Source organism: Elgaria multicarinata, chromosome 3 (assembly GCF_023053635.1).
Source record: "Elgaria multicarinata webbii isolate HBS135686 ecotype San Diego chromosome 3, rElgMul1.1.pri, whole genome shotgun sequence".
Taxonomy (NCBI): Eukaryota; Metazoa; Chordata; class Lepidosauria; order Squamata; family Anguidae; genus Elgaria; species Elgaria multicarinata.
Genome location: NC_086173.1, coordinates 39,419,550 through 39,436,924, shown reverse-complemented (window position 1 = coordinate 39,436,924; position 17,375 = coordinate 39,419,550).

The following is a 17,375-nucleotide window of genomic DNA, read 5'->3' as shown; positions in this document are numbered from 1 at the left end:
GTGTCGTTGCCTCGACCCTTCAGATGATCTGTGGTCATGGGAGTCTTGACCTGTTTCGCCTCTGCCATTCCAAACTCTAGCAGCATCTCTTTGATCTTTTGTCTTTGGTTAAGGAGAAAGCTCCCGTCTTTCCCCTTCTCAACTTGTATGCTCAGATAGTGTGATATTGGACCCAGATCTTTAATCTCAAAGTTCTGCCTCAACTTGAGCATGATTTCTGTGCTGTGGCTTTCCGGCTCATAGCACAGGACTAAGTTGTCCACATACACTAACACGTATGTCCATCTGCCCCCCTTCTGCCTGGTATAGAGGCAAGGGTCTGCTTTCCCTTTGATGAAACCCAGGTTTACTAGGACTCCATTAATTTTCTCATTCCAGGCTCTGGCTGCCTGTTTAAGTCCATAGATGCGCTTGTGCAATTTACACACTTTCCCCGCCCCTTCTGGATCTGCAAATCCTGGCGGTTGCATCATGTACAAGTCCTCTTCTATCTCACCGTATAGGAATGCAGTCTTAATGTCTAGATGCTTGACTTGCATCTCTCTGCTGGCTGCTATGATCAGCATGGCTCTGATGGTCGTGTGTTTTACTACTGGGGCAAAAGTTTCATCATAGTCCTCCCCATACTTTTGAGAGTATTCCTTTGCTACTAACCTGGCTTTGTAGCGCTCTACTTCGCCGCTTGCATTGCGTTTCACTTTGAAAGTCCACTTGCAGCCGATTGCCTTGCGATTGCTTTTGGTCACTGACCTGAGGCTAAAGGGTTAACAAGGGTGACCATATGAAAAGGAGGACAGGGCTCCTGTACCTTTAACAGTTGCATAGAAAAGGGAATTTCAGCAGGTGTCATTTGTATATATGGGGAACCTGGTGAAATTTCCTCTTCATCACAACAGTTAAAGCTGCAGGTGCCCTGCCCTCTTTTAAATCTGGTCACTCTAGTATAGCTCCTGCAGCTTTAACTGTGGTGATGAAGAGAGAATTTCACCAGGTGCTGCATGCATACAAATGACACCTGCTGAAATTCCCTTTTCTATGCAACTGTTAAAGATACAGGAGCCCTGTCCTCCTTTTCATATGGTCACCCTTACCTGTGTAATGGAGCCAATCACGATATTGCGAAGAACGCCAGAAGCAGCAAGCCCCAGTAAGGCAGCAGGATTTCCCCTTAATGTAGAAAAGCCATCTGTGCCTATAGAGGTGTTGCCCTTTTCTCCATGACCTCTTCTCTTTAAATACTGATTAAAATCCCAATTTAAGTTAATGGTCTTCTTCCAAAGCTGAGGTCTCCAGCATGGTGCCCGTGGGGAGTGGTGTACCTGCCAACACCCCTCTTGTACCCGCAAGCATCTTTGTCCCTTCTTTAATAACAAGTAATAACATTGAATAATAATAAATAACTATGCTGATAATAATTTTCAATTGGGATGCTGGCATGCTGCAAAGCATCTATTTGCATTCAAAAGTGTGTGTGTGTGTGTGTGTGTGTGTGTGTGTGTGTGTGAGGGGGGTGTCTTTTGGTTTTGTAGCTCAGACCCCACCTCTGCCTTGTAGTTAGATTCCTCGGCAATTTACTTTTCTTTTAGTCTCATGAGTTTGCTTTCTGGGAAATGAGTGTTTTGTGCTTCCCCCATGCGCACCATGGCAGGCATTTTATGAGTGGGCAAGTCCCTACTATATAGCAGCAACTTTGTGAGAACACCCATGACACCCTCTCAAAATTCCAAATGTGCAGATTGACCAAAAATGTTTGAGGTCACTGGGAAAAAATGGCCAGTAAGATCTTAACTAACTCCTCGTGTGTCATTCATCATTGAAACTGACAGGATACTGTATGCTGCAAGTCTTCCATGGCAAACGATTCCAAACATGTAGCCTCTGAAGGCACAAGATGCTCTCTTTGATAGGCGTAAAACAAATTTTGTCTGATTGGTGGGGGCTACTGCATTAATGCACCCACTGCATGCTGATTGTGCTTCCACAGTGGAAATGTATACATTCTGTCCTGGGAGGTCAGGGCACATCAGTTTTGAGTGTGCTTGCATCAGAAGTCATCCAGTTGGCTGCAATCAGTGACATTATGAATTCAGCTTCCTTCCAAACAAGTCTTCATCTGTTTTAAAAGGGATTCAGCCTTTAAAAACATAATCAGAAGATGAATGCACATTTAATTCCATCTATGTACATTCTAGCATAGCCTGATGTGCTAATTTTCTGCACCTAGTGAGGGCTTTAAAAAACCAAACAGAACAGAACAAGCAGTCAAAATTGTAATTCTCACCTTCTCTCTGAAGGGACAAAGTCCTAGAAAGTTTCTATCATGTGATTTCTCTGAATATATCTATCAGCCCTTGGTAGACCCTATAAAAGATTCAGGCTAAAAACAGCCTCCAGTTTCACCATGCCTTTGCCATGAATTACATCTTAGTGAATTAACAGTTTTATTCAAAGTCAATTAACTCAAAGCATTAGATTTTAAACAAATTAAATCACATTGATTTTAAGTTAAATGCAACCCTCAGAGACAGGGCTCCTCCAGCTTTATCTTACTGAACCTCCCCAAGTCATGGTTTTAAAAAGTACTCTGTGGGAACTGTGTGGAGCATGCAGTGGGGGCTGGTGCCTCCGATGTCGGTGAGGCTGTGAATCCACTCTGGGTTTCAGCCAGAGTCAGTCAGAACTGTGAAGGTGCTATCCAAAGTACTTAACCTTGGTTAGCTGTTTTAGAGTTCTGACTGGTTCTGGCTGAAACCCAGAGTGGATTTACAGCCCTATTGACATCAGAACCACCAGCCTCCACTGGAAGTATGTAGTCCTGAAAGTCGTTACAAGAAAATAAGTTTAAAGAGAGCAGAACAGAAGAGGCATGAGAAAACAGGAATGATTGGGAGCAGGCAAGACTTATTACATAGGTAGGCAATTTGTGGCCATCAAGATGTTTTGATCAACAACTCCCATGATCTCTCACTAATCTGGCCAGGGCTGATGGGAGTTGTAGACTAAAATGGGTGGGCAGAAGGTGCTACAGACTTCAACTCTCAGATGCCCCTACCAGCATGGCCAATGATCAAGAATGCTTGGAGTTAAAATCCAAAACAGCTGGAGATCTACTTTCTGCCCACCCCTGGACTAAAACATCTGGAGGGCCACATGTTGGACCACCCCTGCCTTATGGCTAACAACAGCGAGGTAGTCAAATGATGGGCACTGCTACCAACAGTTATGTGCTGCTGTTTATCCACCTGTCAGCTCTGATGTCATTGCTTTGACAATTCCTTCTTACACACATGCGCTTTTAAATGGCCGCCATTTGCCAACCTGTGTATGTGCAGCATCCATTGTATATATCTGCACATTGAGGCAGGAGTAGCTCGGCTGGTGGGTGGGTGGGTGGCAGGAACAGCTTGATGTCCAGCAGGTATGAGGGTGGTGGCTGGGAAAGGGGGCTGCAGTAGCACCTAGACATCTGCCAAGGGTGGGCTATTGTCTCTGCTCACAGACCATATCTTAGCCTGCCCAGGAGGCAATGCCAGCTCCAGGTTCCTCCTTCTCACTCCCACCATTGCCTGGGCCAGAACGAGAGGCAGGTGAACGAGCAGGTGACAAGAAAGAGCAGCTCCAGGGGGCTTATGCCAATGGACCTTTGCCAGGCTGTGGGCCCTCGGCAGCTGCCCAACCACGCCTACCCTTCATGCCAGCCCTGCGAGGAGGCCTGCAACATGGATTTAGAAGCACCTCTACAAAACATTCATTCTGGACAGATCTCATTGAACTCCCGATAGGACTGGGCCAATCCAGAACAACTTCTCTGACAGTAGCACCTACCTCTGAAATGGATTAGTTTTTGCTTTTGTTCGCTTTCTTTCCCAGGGGAGCCATTCATCACCCTTGGCTCAGCGCTTGAAGTTAAAATGTGCCAGATTTGCAAAAGGAAAGGAAAGTTCAGCAATATGCCTATTTACCTACTAATTTGCCTATATTGACCATATTTTAAAGACACGTATATGGGAAAGTAAGGTTTGAAGCCGTCCCAAGCTACACTGCCATTTGGTACGAAGGGATCTGGAAAGTCCATACCTTCATATTCTAAAATCCACAGAGCAGCCTTTAAACAAGGCACTGCCCGTGTGCCCTTCCATGGAATCTTTTAAGAGAACAATGGGAATTCAGGCCAATCAGCCTCACCAACAAAGATCTGACCTGGTTGCTAAGTGAAGTATAAGTAAAATAATGTCAGGCCATGTGTTCCAAGGCTGGAATCAATGAGCTGAAGTGTGGAGTGCTGCAAATGTTGATTGTTTACAGTTGCTAAAATGGTTTAAGGCCAGTATCATTGCAGCCATCCCTTAATGAGGGCCTACACATGCAGCAGACTGAGATGGTAAAGTCCCGAGGTGGTAGAATGTTTTTCCTGCTGTCCAACTAGAATCTGGCTTCCTGTAGCTTGAGCACATTAGTCTGTATCCTGAATTCTGGGAGGATCAAGAAGAGATCCTGGTCCTCCACTGTGTGATAACTTTTCAGGTACTTGAAGACTGCTATCATGTCTCCCTGCAGTCTTCCCTTCTCAAGGCTAAACATGCCCAGTTCTTTCAGTCTCTCTTCACAGGACTTTGTTTCCAGACTCCTGGAAACAAAGGGGGATTGCTAGAGAGGAGGAATTAGGCTGGTAGAAGCTAGGGTGGCCATATGTCCTCTTTTACAGATGTCAGTCCTCCATTTCAAGGGCTGCCAGAGGACTGTCCTCCATTTTGAAGGCCTCTTCTATTTCAAGAGCTGTCCAGCCTATGTCTGCTATAAAGATGAAGATCATTAGAATGGGCCTTGGGAGTTACCCATCGGTAGCACCTGAACAGGCAGTCACATGGTCACAGTCTTCCACACTATGCTGAGATGTCCTGCATTTCTGTTTAAATTGCAATCATTATTGTCCAAATTTGCATATCTACATATCAATCAGCATTTGCAAATTTAATGCAAACCAGTCTCCTCTTTTGTCCTCTTTTTCAGTAATTCAGAAGTGACCACCTTAAGAGATGCTGACGCTAGTTGCCTTATTCTCACCTTCCCCAACCTGCCCCCTTCCAGATGCGTTGGTCTGCGACTCCTATAATTGGCCATGTTGGCTGGGAATGATGGGATCTGCAGTCCAACAGATCTGAAAGGGCACCAGGTTGGGGAAAGCTGTCGCTTGCTACCTGTTCTCCACCCCTGCCCACTTGCCATTTAAGGTGTCCTTTTCCGTTCCTTTCTCTACCCTGCCCTCACTCCACACAATCAAGCCATTCTTCGGCAAGCAGCTTGGGGCTTGTTGGCCTAAGAGAGAGCTCTTGTCTGCTTGACAAAGCCTGCCCCCTCGCTCGCTATTTGAGTGCCCCCAGAACGGAGTCTTGCTGGGAAATGATTCCCATTAGCAGCATGCGTGGTTATTGTGGGACCCAGTGAGGAGCTGTATCGACTGTGAGGAAGGAGCAGCTCTCTTGGCAGGTGTCTTTTGAAGCGTCAGTGCTGTAGACGTTGTAAAGGTAACTATAAACAGGCCTAATCATTTTGTCCTGCCGCAGGAACATTGGCACACCCCGGCGCTGTTCTGCCAAAGCCTCTTTTGTTTCCATGTTCTCTTTCCCTTTTGAATTCACCAAACAACACATGTTGGGGCTAATTTTAGTGACAAATGTGACTCTTTTGTAGGTGGGAATGCTTCACGCGCTTGCATCATGGTGTAAATTAAGCGCAAGGCTAACACCGAGGTGCTGCCCACATTGGCTGTGCTAAGACTAGGTTAGGAAAGGGGTGGGATAATTTATCCTTAGTGGCATGCAAGGAGTTGCTTCTGAGGAACGTGACTTTTAAAGCCGCAGCTTAAATCTGGGCGTGGAGAGGGCTGGTCGTTCTTTCTTTTAAACTGTAATTTTAAAAGGGGAGGTAGTGCTGAAAGAGTGGAAGCGATCCAGGATTGTTTCCATTCATCAGAAAGAAGCATGCATATTGTAGTTCAACAAACTTTGAATAGAATTGCTCTTCCTTAGGGGCATAATATATCTTGAAACAGCTCGGGCAATATACATAAGTAGAACCCTGCTGGATCAGACCAAAAGCCTATCTAGTCTAGCATCTATTCCCACAGTGGCCAACTAGATGCCCCAACAGGAAGCGCATGGGCAGGACATGAATGCAATGGCATCCCCCCACTTGCGTTCCCAACAAGCGGTATTCAGAAGCATAATGCCTCTGATAAGGAAGTAATATGTAGCCATACACAAGTGTCTCTTATGAGCAATTGCTTCTGTGGAAGAGTGAATATACTTGAAATGGATGGAGTTGCATTTGTCCAGAGAATGGCAAATGTCCATGTTGCAGTTCCACTGCAGAAGCTAAACAAGGCTGTCCCTGGGAGTTGCCTTGATGAGAGGCCTCTTGGGAACCCCCTGTTAGCTCTTCATACATGGTGCCTTTTAAAATTATAACACAGCAAGAATAAAGATAAAACAAGATTAAGATAAATATATTTCAAAGATAAAGCAAGAATACGGATGAATCTTAAGGTATGCTTGTCCAGGAGCTGTGAGTGGGTGTGATTCCATGGCTGAGGTTTAGAGTCGGCATGAATGGGCAAGAGCCACAAACCAGCATATGGACCATGGCTGGATCAAGGCAAGTGCTAAAGAGCCTGCAGTCCTGGGCCCACCACCATTCTACTTAGGACCACCCTATTGACTGGCAGCCTGGCTTTTAACTGGGATTCTAGCTCTGCTCCAGTGCCTATTTGTACCATCACCTGGCCTGGATTCCCCACTTTCATTTCAAAACAGGCAAGTCAAGCCTTTGCAAAATCTGAGGTTTTTCTCCCTGGCTGCGTAGGCATCCAAATACCATAAGATGTAACTCTGAGCAAGAAGAAAAATGCATGGGTGTGCATTTTCTCATATGTGCTGGACAGTGTGTGCCATGCATGCAAATAAACATCACATCCCACTGCGTTGTTCTAATTTTTCCTTAGGGAAATAGTTTTCCTTGTGTGTGTGCGTACATGTGTGCACACACAAATATCTTGGTTAAGGTCAGTCCTACAGGCAGAGTAGGGGTCTACTGCAGCCTGCTAGCTCAGGGCCCATTAGGGCCTTGGTCCAGTAGGAAGTCTGCCTCCTGGCACTGGGAAGTCCATACAGGTGGGGGCCAAAAGGAGTGCAAGAGAGTTGTGCTCCATTTCTCTGCTCCCTCCAGTGCTTCTCCCACTGGGAAAGGGGAGACAACTCAGAGGTGGCTTCTGGAGTGACCCAGACAGCCCTGGGACAGTGATCTCCCATTTGCTGAGGGGGCAGCTGGTGGCCATGGAGCTGCGCCTGACTTGCAGTCCTTTTGGCCCCCTCCCCGACAATACCAACCATCTTGGTGCTTGTCAGGTGAGCAGGAGAAGCAAGAGCAACCACTGACTGTAAAGCTACAAGAGTATGTGTGTCTGTGACGGTGGAGCTAAGGCTCCAGTCACAGCCTGGTCTCCAAGGGCCCACAGAAATCTTGAGATTTGTGGAGTTCTTGGTTGACTGGAAACCCTAGTTTTGCTGTTGTGCACCATGTGAACTTCAGATTAAGAGCATAGTAATCCAATGAAGAATCATCATCGTCATCATCAGCAGCATCAATCTCTTTTCTAACTAAGAGAAGAGTCTTTGAAGCTTTTCTTACTTAATTCAGCGGCTACTGGTAGTAGTGTCTGTTCCAGGATTGGGGTGGGGTGGGGGCTAGGGCAGTAAGTTCTTGGTGGGCAAAATGTCCTCTCTAAGTGGATTCTCCTTTGCCTCACTTCTGTCCCTCCTGCCTATTCACTTGCCTTTCCCCTCTGGACCCATTGGGTACCACTGCCCAGAGGGAAAGTGGATGGCAAGTGAATGGAGGTCCTCTCTTTTGCATGCTCAAGGGAGGGCAAGGAGGCACAGCAGCATCAGGTCTTGGCATTGGAACTGGGCGTCCTGCAGGGATGTGGGCCTCAACAAGTGCCCAATGATGCTTAGCCCTACCTCTGCTTTTGCAAAAGAAAAATGAATCAGAACCACACACACACACTTTGTAGGTGCTGCCCCTCGAGCCATCAGCAAAGATTGGGAGGTGGTAGTTTTCCGCAGGGCCAGACGTGCAGCAAATGTTCCAGTGAGTGAGGCAGGACACAGTGAGGATTGATGGCAGCTGGTCATTTGGCTTCGTGCACTTGTGACAAATGGTCCCTTTGCCAGGTAGCAGATCCTGCCAGGGAATAAAGGAGGGCAGCGGATGGTGTGCTGGCAGAGGGAACTTGACAAAGCTCCTCACATGTGGACCACACTGCTTGCATCCTGCCACTGGGGATTCCCTCTGCAGCCAGGGGCCTCTTAGCAAGCTGTTCTAATTGCTGTAGGGCAGCGCTGCCATTCCTGTGTCCGAGTCAGCTGTCCTGTGTCACCTGCCCGTCCTTTTTGGCTTCAGTGAGGTTAATGTTATGTCCTGGCTATTCCAGAATGAATAAAGAAGAAAGGTGGGTGGGTTTATTTTTTGGCAAAGATTTCTTCTGACTGCCACCTCTTGGAAGAACACCTGTGAAATTCAGTGGCCAGCAGGAGATTTATTTATTTATTTATTACATTTATATACCGCCCCACAGCCAAAGCTCTCTGGGCAGTTTACAACAGTTAAAAACAGTAAACATCAAAAAAGTATACAAAATTTTAAAACCATCAGAACCATGTAGACAACAATATAAAAACAACATTATCCATTTGTGGGTGCTGCTTCTTTTTGCTCATTTCCAGCCCCCTCCCCTTGTAGCACTCCTGTAAACTGTTCAATATATTCATTGAGTTGAACTGATCTCCATCTGGCAGCAGTAGGTCCTGGCCACACAAACAGTAGCCACTTGAACTTCATCTTTGGCATGAAAGGATCTGCAAGGAATCCTCCTGCTACGTTTTGCACAGGTGTGTGATGGCATGCGATGCAAGAGCGATATGTTTTAAAAGCACAGAAATGTTTACAATTGTACCGCAGGCACCCACTCCCGATCCCCTGATGGCCTCACCAAGCACCTTCATATAGGCCTCAGCTAGACCTACCGGGTCTAGTGCAACGGAGGGGTGAGGGTCTCATGATATTTTTAGCGTGACATCTCCCCTTCTGTTTACACGTGGCGCACGACAACCTCGGAGGTAGAGGACATCGCGCCCACCATTTGGTTTTGGTTTTTGTTAAAGGAGCAGAGCGCATGAACACTCGTGTGCAAAAGGTCAGTTTTTTTTTAATTTAAAATAGTTTTTCCCACTCCCCCACCCCACTCCGGATGGGCTCTGCGCCCTGTGTGCAGGCCCAGCTCTTTGCAAGTAACCCCAAGGAGCTGGGACAAACTGCGACGCCAGCACGCACCTTCCACAGTCTCCAAATCAGCCCGAGACCATGGAAAAAGCAGGCTCAAAGGGTAGGGTGAGATCCCTGCTTCTGGGATCCCCTGTGCATCGTGTGGATGCCCAGGGACAATCCCGGGGATTGCTCCAGGATATCGCCCCATCTAGCTATGGCCATAGAAGTTTTAAATCCTGGGGTATAACATGAACCCTTGTGGGACCCCCACAGCACCATTACCATGGGATTGAGCAGAAATCCCCCAATGCTCTGGTAGGTGCCTCCAATATGCAGCAAGATACCTTGATATTGAAATTCACCAAGAGGTTAAGGGGAATCAATAGGGTCAAACACTCCTGTGTCATAAACTGTGTCATAAAGGTCCCACATCTGCTAAATAGAGATGATATTATTGACCTAATCTACTGGGTGTTATATGCATTACTGAGATAACATATAGGAAGTACTTTGAATGCTCAGAAAGTGCTGTTGTTGTTGTTTATTGGTTCAGTCGCTTCCGACTCTTCGTGACTTCATGGACCAGCCCACGCCAGAGCTTTCTGTCGGCCGTTGCCAACCCCAGCTCCCCTAAGGTCAAGTCTGTCACCTCCAGAATATCATCCATCCATCTTGCCCTTGGTCGGCCCCTCTTCCTTTTGCCTTCCACTTTCCCTAGCATCAGCCTCTTCTCCAGGGTATCCTGTCTTCTCATTATGTGGCCAAAGTACTTCAGTTTTGCCTTTAATACCATTCCCTCAAGTGAGCAGTCTGGCTTTATTTCCTGGAGTATGGACTGGTTTGATCTTCTTGCAGTCCACGGCACTCTCAGAATTCTCTGAAAGTGCTATGTAAGTGATATTTGCTGCACAGCATTCTCTAATGAAACAAGCACAAATTCAACCAAAGAAGACTATTTGTGTGCAGCTTCCCAACTAAGCTTCCCTGCCATGGAGGCAGCCAGTACACTATGAATCCAAGCAAGATTTTCCGTCTGCAAAGCAATCTGATGATTCTTCTCATCAAGAAGAAAGGCAGGAAAGAATCAAGCTTGCCAAATGTCTGTTTCCCAAATGGTGCCAAAGTCTCTATCACAAGGGTAGCAGATGTGTAACGGAGATGTGCAAAGCCAGCTCCAAGATGTACTTGGAAACACAACGGACTGGAAGGGATGTCATTCCTCTTCTGTCCTGAACATTTGTATGTAGATCAGCCTTTGGTGCCCTCCAAGTACTTGATGGGGGGTGGGGTTTCGGGGTGGGTGGGGTGGATGGGTTGGTAAATCCTCAAGATACGTCTTTTTAATAGAAATATTAAAGTTGTTTTAAATCATAGCTAATTTCTATAGGACAAAGTGCTTTCCAGTGTTTACCTTGACTGGCTTTACAATAGTCCCATAAAATAGATTACGTTAAACCTAGAAATATTTTAAATAAAATAAGTAAGGTGAGGATATTGCCAAGACCACCAAGTAAGCAGGAGTTTGAAGAACCTGGCTTTCCACCTCTAAACCCAATCTGCTGTTTGCTGTACCACACTAGTCCCCACTTGACCATTCTCAAGAGACACAATTGTTTGGTGGGGGATCAGCGGCCTCTGATGGAAGAAGCTTGGTGTGGGGGGAGAAGTCCTAGTATGCTTGGAAGAGAAAGGCTGCTGGACCAAAGTGAGTTTAGCCCAGCAAAGACCCAAGCAAGCTTTGATGAAAAGCAAATTATATCTCTTAGGCTGCAATTCTCTACATGCTTGCCTGTGCATAAGTCCCATTGAACTCAATAGGGCTCACTTCTGAGTAGACAGGACTGTGATGCTAGGGATGTGATCGTGGTGTGTGTGTGTGTTTTGCCAACTTAGAACACAATGTTAATTTTGAAAGAAAAGAAGGGAAATAAAAAAGCTATCTTTTCATGATTTCAAGTCGATCAGCAGAATGCAATGTGACACATTAGAAACCCTCTGGACAAATATTCTCTTCTTGGTCTCATAAGATATTTAGCAAGTTCTAGTTCTTGAAATGAAATAAGTTAGGCACATTAGTGTTGCAGTTAGAGGTGTTGGAGAAATCCACAATGGATTCAAATGAGTTCAGATTTCTCTGACTCTGACCTCCAGATTCCTCATAAAAATCTTTTTATGAGTCCCATGAATTCCATGGACTTGCAGACCTTTTTTATTTTGTGGAAGGATTGACGCAAATGCACACTAGCGCTTATGTTGCTAATGCGCACCATAGAATCATAGAATCATAGAATAGCAGAGTTGGAAGGGGCCTACAAAGCCATCGAGTCCAACCCCCTGCTCAATGCAGGAATTCACCCTAAAGCATCCCTGACAGATGGTTGTCCAGCTGCCTCGTGAATGCCTCTAGTGTGGGAGAGCCCACAAGCTCCCTAGGTAACTGATTCCATTGTCGTACTGCTCTAACAGTCAGGAAGTTTTTCCTGATGTCCAGCCGGAATCTGGCTTCCTTTAACTTGAGCCCATTATTCCGTGTCCTGCACTCTGGGAGGATCGAGAAGAGATCCTGGCCCTCCTCTGTGTGACAACCTTTTAAGTATTTGAAGAGTGCTATCATGTTTCCCCTCAATCTTCTCTTCTCCAGGCTAAATATGCCCAGTTCTTTCAGTCTCTCTTCATAGGGCTTTGTTTCCAGACCCCTGATCATCCTGGTTGCCCTCCTCTGAACACGCTCCAGCTTGTCTGCATCCTTCTTGAATTGTGGAGCCCAGAACTGGACACAATACTCTAGATGAGGCCTAACCAGGGCCGAATAGAGAGGAACCAGTACCTCACGTGATTTGGAAGCTATACTTCTATTAATGCAGCCCAAAATAGCATTTGCCTTTCTTGCAGCCATATCGCACCAGTGCTAATGTGCATTAGTACTAATGCACACTTGCATAAGTGGAACAAAATTCTCGGACATCTCTAAAAACAACAACAACCCAATTCCGTCAATGAGCAGACAACAGAACAAAAGAAGCTTGACAATCTGCGAACGGATGGAACGGATTTCTAAAAATCCATACATTCTTATTTGCAGTTTGCAAACATGGCTGAGGACAAGCTTAGAGACTGATCAATGAATTAAGTATTGCATGTTCACACTGGAGACCTTTCAAATCCACACCCCCTTTCACTTCTTGCTGGACTCACTGAGTGGTCTTAATTAAGAACACTGAGCATCTCAGGAAGGCTCTCTACATGCGGGGAAGGCCCCACGGTGGCTGTGGATTTGCACCCTGTCGGTTAGACAATGCAGGTGCAGCTTCGCAGCCACTGTGAGGCTTCCCCACAATGCTGCATTTTGAAAAAGTCGGGGATTTACCCTAATTTTTTCAAAGGGAGTGACATCAACATGGTGCTTCTACGGCCAATCCAGGGCCAACCCGGGGGTGGAGGCTGGTGGAAGGCAACCAGTGATTGGTCGCCTTCCACCAGGAAGAGGGTGGGGGTGGCTCCAGGACCCAGATGGCCACCCAGAAGTCCTGTGCTCCCTCCTCGGTGTCAGGACTACCTGATGTCTTGGAACAGAGAAAGACCTGAGTTGAGGAGGGAGGCGGCACCAACCCGGCATTGTGAAGACACAATTGTAATAGTCCAGCCCCATTAGTGCTAAGGCAGCTATATGTTGGTCTTGGCCACCACTGTCTCTTGGCCTCAGTTCCCTTTCTGTAAAGTGTGAATAAAGATGAATTATTTTACAAGGTTATTTTCAGGATTTTTAAAAAACAATACAGCCAAAGGGATTGTAAAACATTCTGCATAGATAGTAAGGGCAGTGTGTAACAGGTAAGGAAATCAGTTCATAGAGTCAGACAGCATGCAAGGGGCTGATCTGATGTAGTATCATAATGGAACATTTCAGATAAAAAACTCAAGACTGTTCTGGCTGTCATTGGCATACCTCTTCTGATGTCACAGAAGGCCAGGGCAACCCTACTGCTAAGAGCCATGTGAAGCATTAGTTTTTCAATTCCAAAGTCAATGGGCTTTTGAATGACTAGGCTGCCTGCTACACTGCCTCATCACAGTTGGCTCTTGGCTGTCATCTGTGAGTCCGAAACCCAGAACAAACGGCTTACCTCTGTGATGGACTGAATGTTTGTTTTTTAATTGATTGGGATTGATTGTGTTTTAGAGCTACTTTAATAGCTTGCATTTACAGCTTCTCATGTTTTATTTTTTAAATACAAGAATTAGTTTCTCCCCCATTCTTAACATAGTGATTTATACCTCCTTTTATTTTTAAAGACAAATTACAAAGCAATCATGCTGCAACATGTCTGGCAACAACAACAACAAAAAACCTGACTTCATCAAAATATTGTATCTATTATTATTATTATTATTATTATTGTAATAATAATTAATAATCATCATCAGAATATAATTTCATTTTAAAGAATGAAACTAAAGGCATTTCTAAAAGAAACCTTCCTTCTAGGATAAGAAAGGACACTGAAACTGAGACTGCAACCCTATATACAGTTACCTAGGAGTAAGTCCCATTGAGCTCATTTGGGCTTACTTCTGAGTAGACATGATTGCACTGCGTGTAAATGAAGAGCAATAGAAGTCTTTTAGAAATACATGGACTGTATATGTACTGTAGAACCAGTTCAGATGAAGGAAGCATGGTTAGAAGTTGATCCTGGGATGTGGGAATGGAGTGATGTACCACTTTGCAAAGATTAGAACATTGCAGGGATATTACAGGAAAGAGGCTTGGAGACTACACAGAGTCATTCTTTCATCCACAAGCAATCCAGTCTTGGGATGAAGACAGGTTTCAAACGACCTGTTGTCAAATGGACAGCTCTTCCTGTCTTCCACTTCACTCTTCGTTTTTCATCCTAGTTGCTGGCTTTCAGTTTTCTTCCTTACTTCAGTGTTCTCTTAACACCTCTATTTCCGGCAGGTACTTGCAAGCTCAGCTTAACACCAAGCACTCGAGGCAAAGTAGGATTGCTAGATCACCGGGCTGTAAGCCTTTAGAATATTAATGGGAAAGGCTGCCCTGATAGTAGGATACGCTACTGCATATCAGGGTCGGGCGACATTGTCAGTAATTGGAGCATTAAGGATGGTGACTTGATTTGTCTCTCTTAAGACCAATCTCTTCTGCACATTTAGAGTCGATTTGCATGATGGCCACCAATTTGAATGGGTTTAAGAGGGGGTTGGATAAATTCTTAGAAGAGAAGGCTATCAGTGGCTACTAGCCCTGATGGTTATGTGCTACCTCCAGTATCAGAGGCAGTAAGCCTGTGTGTACCAGTTGCTGGGGAACATGGGTGGGAGGGTTCTGTTGCACCATGTCCTGCTTTGTTGGTCCCTGGTTGACAGCTGGGGGATGTCTACACTATTGCTTTTAAAGTGCTTTAAAGCACTTTGAAAATGTTTTGAAAACTGTATATGCAGTGTGTCCTGGGCCCCAACAGTTGTCAAAACGGTTATAAAGTGCTTTAAAGTGCTTTAAAGTAGTAGTGTAGATTGGTTGGCCACTGTGTGAACAGAGTGCTGGACTAGATGGACCCTTGGTCTGATCCAGCATGGCACTCCTTATGTTCTTATGAGCTTATATGTAGATATATGGTAATATATCCCATGGATACCCTACTATCACAAAAAGCCCAGCGCTGAGTCCCAGTATTTTGAAAAAGGTGATATTAATTATTATTAATAATAATAATACTGCATGCACAAATACAAAGTTGGCTCCAGCAATAGCTACTGTATATGCTTCTTCTGATTTTCAAATCCTCTTTTCCAGCTCTCCCATATGCTGGATGATCCTTTTTTTCTGCATTTACTGTGTTATTTTGTAGGCAATAACCATGGTAAGCAGCAGACATGAATATTGGATGGGTGCAGCCTTGCAAGATGCATGAATGCATGTAACATTGAAGAAGGAGCTTGCAAAGAGAATGTGAATGGTTGTCAATTGTCACCTCAGGCAACATAAATTAAGATTGTTTTGTAGCAAGGAAGTTGGGGAATGAAATCTGTAGGAGTGATTCGACTGGAAGAGGGGGAAAAAGACCTTATTTTCTTCTTAAAAATGCATTTTCAGTGTTTTTTAAAAACCAGGCCACAAAATCAGGATTTCTCTGTACGAGAGGAAGAAAATGTTCTCTCTCTTCCCACACATCCATTTTTCCAAACTGCTATCTTTATCAAACTAATGTAAACCATTGCTCTTGTAAAGGCTCCTTTGGTCTGGAACGTTCTACCCTACTCTCAGAGGCTGCTTCTTGAACCCAGGTACCATCCCAATGGCAGTTCTTCTGATGGCTGTACTCCACATCAGAATAAACTCTAGAAGGAAAGGTCTTTGCAGGCATGAAGGGTGATTCAGATTTGGGTTGTTTCAGACTTGGCTCAGCAATTATGTATGCCAGTTGCTGGGGAACATGGGCAGGGTTATTGTTGCACCCATGTCTTGTTTGTGAGTTCTTGGTCAACAGCTGCCTGGCCACTGTGTGAAGAGAATGCTGGTCTAGATGGACCCTTGGTCTAATCCAGAAGGGCTCTTTTCATGCTCTTTTGTAATTATGAACTTCCTTGTCAAGTGTTTGGAGGAGGGTTAGAAAGCTCATCTGTTTCCCAAAAGTTTTCTCCTGCTTTGTAATGTTGGTGCATGCTCACTGATGGTGCCAAGTGCATGTGCCTTACTGTATCCTGTACTGACCATGAATGGGAGCTCAAGGTGACCCTGTTCAGATGGCGTGCTAAGCCACGGTGCTTAACCATTCCTAACCATGGTGGCTGCATAACCCTGGTTTAAACACGCTCTCTAACCATTTGCTGCGGCCTAACCTTGGCTTAGCATGTTGTCTGAAGAGGCCCAGTTATGACAGACACCTGAGCAGTTGGGGTCATGCTGGAGTTGCAGGACCTTGGATAGCTCTGAGCAGATCATTTACTTCCTACTTTCACAATTGGCTCTGTCCAGGCGGTCCCCCCACCCCACCAACCCACTCATACAGTTAAGCCAGACCATGTGTGTTGGTCCCACCCCTCCAATATATTCCCATTGCTCTGCTCCATTATTGCCCACACATCTGGAATGTAGAACCTGCTCTGCCTGTGATGGCTCACCATACAATTTAGAACTCCAATTGTGCAGGGTTCCAAATTGTGCATGGTTAGAGCAGGCCCCTCTCTGCAGAGGATCACCCTCCAACATGTAAAGGACAATGGGGTAGAATGATTGGAGTCTGACTCAGGGGGTAGGGTCAACCAGCACTGTCCTGTTGTCCCCCTCACACAGTTCTAATCACGTTACAGGAAGGCAGACCTCAGTTGAACATCAGGAAAAATGCCCAAATAGTCAGAGCAGTCAGGCAGTAGAACCAGCTGCCTTGGGAAGGGTGGGCTCTCTGTCACTGGAGGTATTCAAGCAAAGACTGGAAGCTTCCTGTCCTGGAGGCTTTAAACTGGATTCCTTCATTGAACAAAAAGAATAGACTCAATGACCTGCTCTATGATTCTATGTGTGGGTGGGGTGAAGGTGTCATGTTCCCCTTAGTGTGGGGAAAGGAGTTTCAGGCTATCAATCAGAAACAGATTCTGAACCAGAAAAAACAGGACTAGAAAGGTACCAGCTAACACAGGAAGCAGGGAAGGAGATTCTTCCAGGCTCTTCAGGAGCCAGGGATGAATCTTCGCCAGACTTTATCAGAGAAAACACTAACAACTCAGTCTGTGGGAACTCAGCTTTCCTCAGAGAGGGAAGGGACTTCAGAACTGAGCAATCCCAGAGTCTGCTGCAGACTCAAAGGGGCGGAGCTAAAAGAAGGCCAGAAGTGATCAGCTCAACTAGCTTCTCACCAAAGGCTTCTTCAGAGGAAGCCTCCCTGAAGTAAAAGTGGCTCAGGGAAAAGACCTTTTGTTGAAAGTACAATTATCTAGCTTAGTCAGCCAAGTTTTAGCCTAGAAGAAAGTTCCTAGTGTTTACACTTATTCAGTTTATTTGCTGAATAAAGTTTTGTGGATTACTTGGCAGA